Source organism: Lissotriton vulgaris, chromosome 2_2 (genome assembly GCF_964263255.1).
Source record: "Lissotriton vulgaris chromosome 2_2, aLisVul1.2, whole genome shotgun sequence".
Lineage (NCBI taxonomy): Eukaryota > Metazoa > Chordata > Amphibia > Caudata > Salamandridae > Lissotriton > Lissotriton vulgaris.
The window spans coordinates 110,776,952-110,789,771 of NC_141688.1; the positions used below are offsets into that span (position 1 = coordinate 110,776,952).

General features: G+C 44.4%; 1 protein-coding gene across 9 annotated transcripts in view; it reads right to left on the reverse strand.

The window, feature by feature from the left end:
* Positions 1–6,353, reverse strand: part of HERC1 (HECT and RLD domain containing E3 ubiquitin protein ligase family member 1) — a 2,101,515-nt gene extending 2,095,162 nt beyond the window's left edge. For all 9 annotated transcript variants that reach the window (XM_086959402.1, XM_086959399.1, XM_086959397.1 and 6 more), the window contains exon 1: positions 6,273–6,353. The gene's annotated coding sequence lies outside the window, so the exon portion shown is untranslated. The remainder of the gene's footprint in view (positions 1–6,272) is intronic.
* Between the last annotated feature and the right edge of the window lie 6,467 nt (positions 6,354–12,820).

The following is a 12,820-nucleotide window of genomic DNA, read 5'->3' on the forward strand; positions in this document are numbered from 1 at the left end:
TTACTTATTAAGCAAAGAATAAAGTTTAAAACCATCATGTTCACCTATAGGACGGTACATCACATGGGTTTGGTCTATATTCAGAAGGTCTATATTAAAGAACGCAGACCCCTAAGTCCATTCGATCTGCGAGCTAAAACCTTTCGATATATTCCTAAGGTGCGTATAGTGAGAGCTAAGAGTAGATCTTGTTAATTTTTGGCTCCCAGCCTATGGAACTCTCTTCAAGAACATCTTCGGAATCAGTCTTTAAAGCACATTTGAAGACTCACCCATTAGAGATGTGTAATTAGACCCTGCTTTATTTGAAGACTTTACTGTTTAGTTAGGGAAGTAGGGGTTCTAATTTCTCTATCACAGTATAGCGCTGGAACGTTCCCCTTTGGGGCAGCTGTTGAGCTTTAGAAGTTGGTTTCATTTCTTCAAGAAGGGTAAAAAGTCTTAGGTAATGTGGTCAGGCGGTCGATTTTTGTTTCCCCCCACACTCTGTGGTTCTGCCCGAGACTGAAGAAGATTTGGAAAAGGATTTGGAAATGCCTCAACACAATATTAAAGATACAGATACTCAATTTATGTTAGTGTAAAAACACAACGAAGACATGCTGATGCGATACAATAAAAGAAGCTGGGACTAATGTTTCCTAACCAAGAGCTGGTCAAGTTAGGAGGCAGCTTTGAAGTCCCAATCCTGAGGAAATGGCATGTTAATATGGACTAGTGTGTACTCGCTAAGCAATATGCATGTGAAGGTAGGGGATGCTGTATAAAGTATGATATATTTTGGGCCCCTTTATGAAATACATAAAGAACTCTAGCGTAAGAGCAGATGTGCAAATTTCGACTAAATCTTTTAAATTGTAGGTATTATTGGTTATGATGGGCAGTTTTGTCCGCTCTGAGATGTTTGTCTACCCACGAATTAAAATAGATGCCAATCCCATAATGGAAAGTGTTATGTTTGTAATACCTTAAACTACCAAAACAAATACACTATTGCTACTAGAAATCATACCCTTAGTATTTTGGGTTGCTATTTCGTGATTTTAATAAAATAGGGAATTAAAAAATACACAATGGATAGCCAAACACTTAGACTGCTCGAAACAGATGGGAAGAGAGAGACAAGCACACATTCAGAATTCCTATCAATTCTTGCTGAAAACTAAGAAGTTACGTACCTTCTGTGTGTATATACTACTTGAATTTCAGGAAAGCCTTTGACATCGTACTCGTAGAACAATAACATTCGGTATAAATAGCCTCTGAGTGCAGCCCAGGCTAGTAAACATTCTGCTGAATGGAGCTCCTCCTTTGCAAAGTTTTTAGTAGTCATACATTATCTGCAGGATGGAAAAGAGGCAATAGCTCTGAAAAAAAAAAATCGCTAAAATTTGCTAGAAGCAGGGCCTTGAGCTCAAAATGTCCATGGGCTCGATAATTCTCTCCTCGGTGCCTACTCGAATCGTGGGTTCACACTCTGCAACTCTGGGCAATAGCTTGCTTAATCTCCATTACGGCCCCACCGCGATGGGATGGCTGGTCTTCACCTTGGGGATGCCCAGTAGGGGCAATCTCGCAGGGAAAGGCCAGGACGGGTTCCCAAAGCAAGCGCCTTGAGACCTTACGGTGAAAGGCGCTATACAAGAACGTATGATTTACAAGCTTAAAACCATGAGCTTGTGCCAATATTTGGTATTTAAAGGGCATCTATCGGATTCACTGACTTTTCTTAAAGCACATGGAAGCCCACGCCTGCGACATCAGACTGCATTAAAAACGGATGTACTGATTACCCGATTTTGGATCATTCTTTGCACACACACCAAGAGCCCCTTTTTCTAATGTCACTAGTAGAACCTGCTAATCTTTAGCCACATCAGGCCACCACATACATTAATATGGCTGGCTATACCTACCTGTTCTTTAAACAGTGCATGTCTGCACTACAATGTGCTTTTTAACTACAAAGATGTTTATCACCAACATGAGTTTCAATCCTGCCCTTGTTCAGAAAGTGAGAATATCATTTCACTAGCAGCCCGTCCCGACGTTGTCCGGGGTAGAAAATGTATGTGTGTAATGTTTGTAATGTTAAAATTTAATTTATTTCAAGATTTCACGGTATACAACATTTTTGGTTTCATTTTTGAGTGCTGTTTTCAGTTCCAGCGCGTTGTTATTATTTTAATTTCCTTGGTTGTGTGTTGGTTTTGATTGTAAGTAATTTGCTGGCATCAACGTACTTTTTTTGAGTGGTGGTTTGAGTGGTGGTATGAGTGCCTGAGTTTTTTTTCTATATTTAACTTTTTTGTTTTGTGTCCTGGTGAGTCTTAATGATTATTTTGATTGAATTTGCGTTTGATAGGGGTGTTTCCAGTGCCTGCGCGTTGTCGTTCTATTTATGTTCTTCGTTGTGCTTGTTGTCCATCTATGTATTTGTTTGGTTGTGTGTGCGTGATCGTTTATTTAGTGGTCTGAGTGCCTGCGTGTTGTCCGGTTATTTACTCCTTTCCTTGTGTGAGCTTGATGCTTTCACATATTAGTGTGGCGTGAATGTGTGTTATCTTTACTTCCTTCGTTGTCTTTGAGTGCAGATTTGGAATGTTTTACCGGTGCGAATGTGCGTGCGTGCATGAAGATTGTGAATATTTGTCCTGCCTAAATGTGTGTTTGCGAGTGCTTGTTTGAGTGTTAGCGATGTCTCCTTTTTTTCTCCGTAGTCTGCCTTGCTTTGTGTAGCCGTGTGACAGAGCCGATTACAGTATTTCGGTAAGTGCCCAAAGCAAGTTAAAGTGTAACGTCAATGCGGCTCGTCAATGTCCCCGGAAGCCGCCTGGTTTTTTTTTTGTGTTTACTTCCTTCCCTCTGACAACGTTGACGCGTCCAATCAGGACAAAGGTATGTTGGCGCGTGCTTGCTGTCGGTAGCCGCGCCCCTTTGTATGCAAATTAATATTGTGGGTTTTCACGGCCACGATACGGCCACATTGACGTGGCCGACATCCATAATGAACGCCACGCTGCGGTCAAGCGACGCCACGCCCACTGGAGTAAAGGTGGCAAACTTTGAGGTTGATGAGATGCCACACGCCACGCCCCCACGCCCACGACCCACCCACTGAAATTTAACATGCCCACGACAACGCCCACAAGGGACTACTTTACACCCTATGTTCTTTGACCTTTGTAATGTATATGGTGGCCAGATGTATAGCCTATGTCAATCTGCTGAAACTACCCTTTCCAATGGTGTATTGGGTGTTGTGATTGGTGCTGTAGTTCTTGAGTTTACCAGCCTCAAAGGTTTCCAGTTCTCTCTTTATAATAGTAGTATAGATATAGATTTCTTTGTTTTCTTAAACAACCTAATACACATCTACTTGAAATTGTAAACAAAAACGACCCGATCATGCAACTAAAGATTATGGAAAGTAAATTGTGTTTCTCTTGATACCCGGAAACAAATTATCAAAAAGAGAACCACTGTTCCTTAGGAATCTAGGCACTGCCAAAAATAGTACCTGCAACTGAAGCACATCAGTGTCACTAATGAGTACAACAATCTCAGCTTCAGAAATACCCTGCAGGCGTTCCATCACTTTACAATTATTGTCCCACTGAATGCAAATACAAGTCCAAATACAGAGCACAGCAGATGGAAACCAAAACACAAATGAATCATAGTAATGCAAGTAGACCCCATTTTACATCCAAGACCTCCAAACATTAATCTCTAAAAACAGGAATGTACTGCCTTCACTAGTTATAGCCAAGCTTGAAGTAACTGAAATTAAGATCATCAGAGTCTATGAGACGGAAGGATGTATAGTAATTATTGGAAAATAAATAAGCACCGGAAAAGCCAATAGGTCTGCCATTTCGTTGGGTTAAATGTTTAATAATTGATGGGTGTCTTTTGGGTGGTAGGAAATGTTTACAGTTGTCCTAGAAATAAAATCTCATAACCACATCTTTGGCTACAACAATATGGAAGATGGGAATACAACCATCTGGTGAACTGACTACATCAGCAGAGCTCAACTGTACCCTCAAAGAAAAATGCTATGAAAAAGAATCAGAAGCTGAAGCTTCGTTATTAGCGGTAAATCTAAAAACAGGAAAGTATTACATAATAGATACTTTGTGACGGATGGAATCTTCAAGAAAGCATGTGTATGTACTCATCTTTACTTCGCAAACAAGTAAAAAGAGGTCAATTCTATTAAACATTATCATAGCAAAGCAAAAAACACACGAATGCACCAGGCCAAAGAAGCAATGTAATTTTATGATAGACTAAGGAGCATCCAAACAACATCAAGAAATACATACTGGGCCTCTCATTTATAACCTACATGCCATGTCACATCTGTAACCATAAAAACTTATGTAAACACAAATAGGTCCATGTAACTATTCTCTAAACATCTTGAGTTTGACTGACTGCTAATCCAAACAATGGCATGAAAGGCAATGCGTGAAGAGGGCTGACCCAAAGCTCACTCTTTCTGTACTACTTCCTATAGTACTTTAAAATATATACAGGGCCAGTGATAATCTGTGATTCTGCTGCAGCATATTTTTTCACATAGTTATCGGTCACTTTAGCTACATAATTCATCATATGCTGCATAATCTGCAGATTTTAACAAAAAAATGTTGTTCCTTGCTCAAACAGATCAAAAGTTACTAGAAACGTGGCGACGTGCTGGCACGCAGTTAAAGGCCCTTCACAAAGGTTAATTGGTCAACATGTATTTGCTTATTTCTCTATTTAAATATTTGACTGGATATAATGTTGTGAAATCTTTGTCCAGATGTTTTACCGTATTACAGTGTGTCAAAATTAGAGCATAATGTTTTCGGAAGATGTTCTGCATTATGTCACATAAATTGTCTTTCTTGCAGCACAATTTAGTCAATTCAGCTGAATACTTTAGTGCTCTTCTGCCGCATAATTCCACTGGCCCTGAATATATATATCATACGGTATATACACAACTAAAGCTCTAGATAGCCAGACTTAGAAAAATATATACTGGTTGAGTCAAGTGAGGGGTAAAAGAATTATACATAGGGTGCATGGTTTAAAGAATACTGAGAAACTGAAAGCGGATGTGTCAGCGCCAGATAAACCTGCCCACACAGACTTAATGAAGATACATTTCAGCAGCTAAGCCTACGATTCTATAAGGTGGCAGAGGATAGAAAGCACTTTCATTTTCAGGCAAACTCAACGCAGAGAGCCTGATCAATAAATAAGCAATAACTGAAAGTATGCTAATTCAACAATTGCGAGGAAGGTTGTGCGCGGACTGTTCAGAAAGGCAAGACTATTATGAGTGGAGCTATCCCACCAGTGCTCTCTGTCCTGTGTCAACAGGTTTTTGTAGATATCCTCTGTCCTGTGCCCCATGCCTCTTCCTTTAGATTCACTGCCCCCTGTATCAACATAGCCTGTGGGTTGGTTATCTTTCATCTGTAATCCTTCGACAACAAACGCACTCCGTGATACTTCCACGCAGCCGCTCTCCAGCACCTCAGGCTCTGCAGCAGTCCTTTCACTTGTACCCAATACCCTGAAGGTGCCATGTGTTCAGTGTCACAATCCAAACACAGTCGTTTTTCCTGTACCCCCAATACCGTAGCCTCTCTTGTGCTTTCATGCCCAATGTATGTTTTTCCCTGTGCTTCCATGTCCTGTAGGTGCCACATCTGATGTACAGTTTAAGCTATACATGTCATGTGCCTTGTCTTGCTCTGAAGTCCGCATGCCAAAACAGCACCTACTATGCAATCGATTGCTTTCTAGTGCCCTATGCTGCAGGTGTTCGCTCCCCCATGCAATTAACTACGAAGGGCCCATGGGCCTGCTTATCTGCACTGCACAAATATTTACAGGATCCTATAATGTGGAAGGGGCTTTAGTCTGTATCCCAGTCACATGCAGGATACCACCCTGTGTCCTCTATATCCTGCGTGGGTTTTATGCTCCAAGTACCTTTCAGTTGCCTCCATGCTCTGAGGCATCCCATTTCAACCACATCGCACGTTTTCCTACTTTCTGAGCCAAGCATGTTTCTTACTGTGCTCACATACTCTGCAGATACATTTTCTCCAGTGCCTCGCAAAGACAGGAGCCTTCTCATCTGTGCCCTCTTAGCACGCATGAGTCATGTGTCTTGTGTTGCCTCCCCACACCCACATGGCAAAAGCCCTCTTTTAAGTGATCCCGCGACAAGGAAGAACTGTGACCATCTGTCTTCTACTTACACGGGCCGTCCGTGAATTCCGTCTGTCAGTCGTCCGTTGTTGATCTTTTAACGGATGTCATTTGTCCGTAATTTTTGGCACTTCCGGGTCGCATAACAACCAATCCCACTGCTGAACATACTGCGAGAGTCGTTTAGGAGCGGTGGTAGTGTTACTGTGTGAGGCGACCTAGGATTGGAGCAACAGGGACCCACAGCCAATCCTAGTGCGCCGCACATAATTTGTAAGTGATGATTGGCTGTGGAGTTCGCACGTGGATCTGCGGCAGCCGTCTAGGCTTGAACGGTTTGGCGGTGAGAGAGATGGATGGTTTTGGACTTTGCTGGAAGTGAACTCCTTTCACCTCAGGTGCCTTAATCACGGTCCGAACGGATATAGCCAAACCCGGGTCTTCTCCTCCCACCTGCTATTCTAGATCAGAGGAGTTAGAAGGAAAGAGGGAACAGAGGATTGCAGACTAGAGGCCTTTGTGGGCAGGGTCATTGATGGTTTGAACCGGCCACGACTGACAGCCGGGGAGGCCTTTTTTTTTTTTACTGCTGCCCCTGTTCGAGGGGCTCGCGGTCGGAAACTGTCTTATGGGGATTGGCTAGAGCGATTGCGGAGTGGTACTTGACGGTTCAAAGCACATGTCGCATCCTAGAATGTACTAACCGGAGTATTCTGGCTATGTGGTGGTAGTGATTCAATTTGTACACTGGTGCTCCTAGGCATGACTGCAGACTCCGCCCTCTTTTTCGAAGAGATCATCTTATGCAAAACCAAGATCTAATAACTGCGATCTCCGTATCTGCAACTAACAAGCATTTGCAATGCAATAGGTCTCGCATCTATGAGAGTTTGAGCTATGGGCATTGTAAATGACAATGCCTTTTATTTGTGATGTTTTTAAAACTGTGAAATAGAAAGCATTGTCATTTACAATGCTAATAGCTTAAATTCTTGCAAATGCGAGACTTTTTGCATTGCAAATGCATTTGGCGCCCGTGCTGTAAAGATTAAAAAAAAAGTGGAGAGAGCATATCCTCAAAGCTATTTGAGAAAAGAGAGTTCGGAGGCTGTGTGCTCATGACGTTGTGGTTCCGTCACAGCCCCGCACGCTCATTAATTTGTCTGCACAGGTGGGGAATTAATGCTGCATGGGTGGAGCGGCCGCAGCATGACGGAACCACCCCGTCATGAGCACACGCCGCCCGTGGCTCATGATCCATACCATCTCCTGGATAACCTATAATTAGCATTTTCCCACCGACATAGTAAACTCCAGGACTAACAGGATCTTCCCATCCAAATACAATCCACATTCACTTCTACCCACAATATTTGTATCTAGTTTGGATTTTCTAGCATATACACACAATTTCCCTTGATGTTGCCTATCTAATGCTAAAGCTGCTAAGTTAATTGCTACCTAATGCTCAAGCTCCTTTTCCCAATTTGGTGCACTAGTATGATTTGCTGCTCTGGCCATTATACTTCTCCTGTCTTCTACCGATGGCCCTTCCCATAGAAAAGGCTCACCAACAGACTGCATGACACACCAGAAGTTGGAGTGAGTGGGGGGGAAGTAATTGCATACTCACACCGCCATCTGTAGTATCAACATACTCCTAAAGTAATTTAGAATAAATGTTTTACGATTAATCTCTTCTAGATGTATCTACATGTAAGTCTTTCTCATCAAATGAAGCCAAACTATTGTCAGTAGGAAATGGTGCTTTCGGAACAATTGTGGGCCTAATCTACTGAACTAGAATGCCTACGTAAGCTCAATCATACAAGTAAAGCAATTATTACTATAGTTATTACAACTAACATGCCTGTACATATGTATCCACGTCAACCACCATTGTATCTAGGTTACATAACTTTTCTGAACTCAGACTGTTTGGGTGAAATGCAGCAGCAGCAAATGTCTCCTCCATCGATTTCCAGCCGTGTAAATGGCAAAACAGTGTATACCCAATCAAATGCATTTATGGTGTTTACAAGGTTTTCATGATTCTTCCTAAGCCCTACTCCTTGTTCTTGTAAATTACAATCTCACGCTCCTTCAGCAGACACCAGCCTGTCTTCTTTCCCTACTGAATCTATTATATGTCTCTAATAAGTGCACAGTTCAAATTTCCTAACAATCACATTGAGAATAAAGTATCTCAGTCTGTTCAGTGGCAATACAGTTTCAAAACTCAGATCAGCCACAAAGTTCAGTTCAAGGAGGCTCCGTTAAATTCAAATTATTATAACAGAATGTCCAAAATTCTCTCTCGCTGTCATTGGCAGCAACATATATCCATTCAGGTGAGGTGTACCTCCGCCAGGGTACTCTTGCTCTGTTTGAGCTCCTTACTACTAGACCTTCATCATCACTGCCACCAAGGCTAGATTCCTCAGCATCACCCTGGGATAGTGGGTGACACGTGCTTCAAAGAAACTCTGTCTCCTTCCCTCTTCTCCTCTTGACCACTGGTTTTCAGGCACTACTCTCGTTACTGCGGCACTAGGCCCTTCACCACGGTTTGTTTCTGGCGCAGCCAACACTACAGGATAGGACCCTCTTGTTCTGACTTCACCGGTTGACTCATTCAGACCACCCCACAGGCCAAACGTGCTGGTCACCAACAGCTGATCTGACCTGCTCCTTTTGTCTTTCTGTAACCTTCGGCACTTCATGTAGAGGTGCAGTTACATCATCAAGGGGGGACGGGACTCCAAGATGGTGATACTGCCAAGACTCCTATACTATTTCCCAAATTTTTCCATATATGTCCAGGCCAAAACCTTCAGTGAATTGTAACAGTTGCTTAGAAACTTCATATGGAATAAGGGACGCCACAGAGTAGCCTTATGGAAGCTTTATGCGCCAGTGGAAAAGGGAGGCCTGGCGGTTCCCAATCTGGAGCTGTACTACCTGGCTGCTCAGCTCCAGTGGGTCAAAAAGTCGCTGTCCGGGATACAGCTTACAGACTCGGCCATTGTGCAACCCCCTTGGTCGCTATTCAGGATATATCATCTGTTTCACCTTATTGCAAGGCCACCTACCCGGCCCCCACCTCACTAGCCCTAGCCCACCGCTCTTACAGGTGTAGCCTATACCTTACCCGACTGACAACTCCCTATGCACCTGGTCTGCCTCTTCTTGGTACCCCCGAGGAAAAGAACAAACACAACGAGCAACAAGCTAGAATCATGGCAAGCCGCAGGAATGCAGACACTAGGTGATCTGTATGATGATGGGACACTACTAACATACAATAGGTTAGCCCAGGACACTGGCCTGCCGCCAGGACAATTCATCCTGCATGCATCTATAACAACGGCACTGATGAAGGCCTAGGGGCACATGCAATCCTGTTGGATTTGAAATGTTTCCGTAATGTGCAGAATCGAAATGCCTTTTGCCATGCTTAAAGCCTATTCAGTGTTAAGTTGGCATTCATGGCGCCATCTTTATTGGCGCCATCTTGTCCTGTAACTAAGATCGAGTTTCTGTCTCCTAATGTGTGCCTCAGTAGAAAGGCTGCCCCAGCGCCTCCTGTTTTGTACTTCTCAAAGTTGAAGCTCCGCGGGTGCCGTTCGCTAGCCGTGACTTTTGCTGTATTTGCTGCGTGGGGCTGTTATTGGAATCCCCGTGTTTTCCTAACTGCTGGGAGCTGACTTTGGATTTGCCCGCATTAACCTGAGAGGAGACCTTGGGGAGCAGGTTGCAGGAGTGAGCCTACGGGTGTGGGACTGCGAGGCCCAGCATTCCAAGCGGCTTGCCGCAGCTGGAGCCTCTTCCCGCCCCGCCTCCCTGCAGCTTATTACGGCTCACGGCCCCCGCTCCACAGGAGCCGTTCGCTAGCCATGACCTTTGCTGTATTTGCTGCGTGGGGCTGTCATTGGAATCCCCGTGTTTTCCTAACTGCTGGGAGCTGACTTTTGGATTTGCCCGCATTAACCTGAGAGGACTCCTTGTGGAGCAGGTTGCAGGAGTTTATTTATGTATTTTTATTTTTTATTTTATACACTTACAAGGCGTGCAGCTACCCAAAAAGGGTTTCCCGGCGCCGAGACACAGTACAAAGATAAGTATAGTGAAATGGAGCAGGCAGAATTTTTCTCAAACAACCAGGTCTTGATACTTCTCCTGAACCTGGCGTAGTTCTCCTCCTTACGAATGTGGGGAGGGAGTGCTTTCCAGAGAGTGGGTCCTAGGTGTGAAAAGGACCTCCCTCCCATTCTTGCTAGCTTGAACCGAGGTACACAAAAATTAGCTGCTGATTGCGAACGCAGGTTTCGTTCGGGAATGTAAGGGCGGGCTAGTGCTCGAAGGTATTTTGGTGCCGTGCCAGCTTTAATCCTGAACATGTAGCTCAGGGCTTTGAACCTGATCCGGTTCTCAACCCTGAGCCAATGCAGGACCCTTAGGTATTTTGATACACTGGTGGTTTTAGGGATTTTGCATAGTAGTCTGGCGGCTGAATTTTGTACCAGTTGCAGTCGCCTAATTACAGCCTGATTTGAACCAAGGTACAGAATGTTGCCGTAGTCAAGCCGAGAAGTAATGAGGGCATTGACTATGGTCTTTTGGGTAGCAGAGGGCAACATCCACAGGATTTTCCTCAGCCACTTCATGATGGTGAAACAAAGGCCGACAACTTTGTTGGGCTGTTGTCTCATGGAGAGAGCATTATCAACCAGTACCCCCAGATTACGTACATAAGTGGCTGGTGAGGGGAGGTTTCCCAAGCCAGAAGGCCATTGTGCGGAGTTCCATAAGTCTTGGTTTTTCCCCAGGAGGAGGACCTCCGTTTTTTCTCCATTTAATTTCAGCTGGTTGTTAGACATCCAGATGAAGATATTGTGGAGACCTTGCTTAAGAGAAGAAGGAGCTGAGGGGTTGGATTCGGACAATGAAAAGATGATCTGCGAGTCATCGGTGTAGGTCATGAGGGTGAATCCTGATTTGTCTGCCAGAGGACGGAGGTACAGGTTAAAAAACAGAGGGCTCAGGATAGTGCCCTGGGGTACTCCATGGGGGGCGCTGAACGTTTCAGAACAAGCAAGGGGGGATGTTATTTGAAACGTCTGTTTAGTCAGGAAAGACCTGATCCACTCAAGTGCATTTCCACAGATGCCATTCCTTCTTAGCGAAGTAAGAAGCTTTTTATGCGAGATGGTGTCAAAGGCCGCACTCAGATCTAACAGAATGAGTGCGACCGTTTGATCCTCATCCAGGAGTTTCCGGATGTTCTCGGTTACTCCTAGCAGAGCAGTCTCAGTTGAGAAACCTGCCCTACGGGTGTGGGACTGCGAGGCACAGCATTCCAAGCGGCTTGTCACTCGCCGCAGCTGGAGCCTCTTCCCGCCCCCGCCTCCTCCTATATAGCTCTGGCCAAATCCGCATACGCGGAACGCGCTCCGGGCAAAGGCGGGCCGTCCGGGGCCAAACGAGGCCGGGCCTGGCCTACCCTCTTATTTTCACGCCAGGACTCCTTGAACTGTATCCCAGTAAGCCGATATTTTTCGCAACCTTTCCCACATTTGACTTTATCGTTTGTTGACGCTGCTTGCTCACCTTACTGCTTGTTACTAATGTAGTGGTCCATAGTGGTTTTAACTATATTTGTATTAACACCGGCACACACCATGACTCAGCGCGTGCCCAAAGAAAAATCCTCAATAACAGGAGGGCCAAAAAGAGGAACACTAGATAACTACATCACCAGGGCTCCCTCAGACATAGACAGAGAAATCGCGTTGGCCGAGCGTCGTGCAGAGCGACGTTTATCTGTCGATCTTCTCAAATATAAATGCTCTTCTTTGGGCCCTATATATTTAGTCACTCAACAAAATAACAGCAAACAAACAGAAAATGAGGGGCAATACTTATCTAGCAATGATAGTATCCCACTGATCTTGCAAGATACAATGTCCATTACCGAGATAAATGGCGAATCAAATACAAACGTCTCAGCTTCCCTCTCTAATTCGCCACTAGAGATGAAAGTATTAGTAGAGACGATTTCACCCACACTAGAGATTCTTCAAAAAGAGAACAAACGCTGTAAGAATCAAACTAGAGCCCAAGGACCACCACCAAAAAAAAGAAGGAAGAGGGGTGGGGATAAACTCGTAGGTAAACGTGCAGAAATACGTACACCATCAACAGATTTAACTAAGAAGCAATCCACGAGGGGCACATCACCTGGTCCTAAAAACCTATTCCTGGAGGGTTCTTCCTTAGAAGGACAAATGGAGGTTATGGAACACCTCCTAAAATCCCTCTTGCTACCTCTTATAGAGAGAGTTAAGAGGCTGGGAGACCAAATGGCTCGATTACTGGAAGCCTCCCACTTAAATGAAGAGGCTTGAAAGCAACTGACCTCTCAGAAAAACAAAACTGCGCCCAAGTGTCCCACACCGAGATCAATTAAGTCCTGTGGGGAATGCCCTTGATTAAAACCAGGGCTCCCCCAGACTGCTCCTGTCAGATCGGAGCCGCCCGACAGCCACCCAGAGAGAAAACCCAAATAGGACCCTCAAACTTCCCTAACACTAAAAGT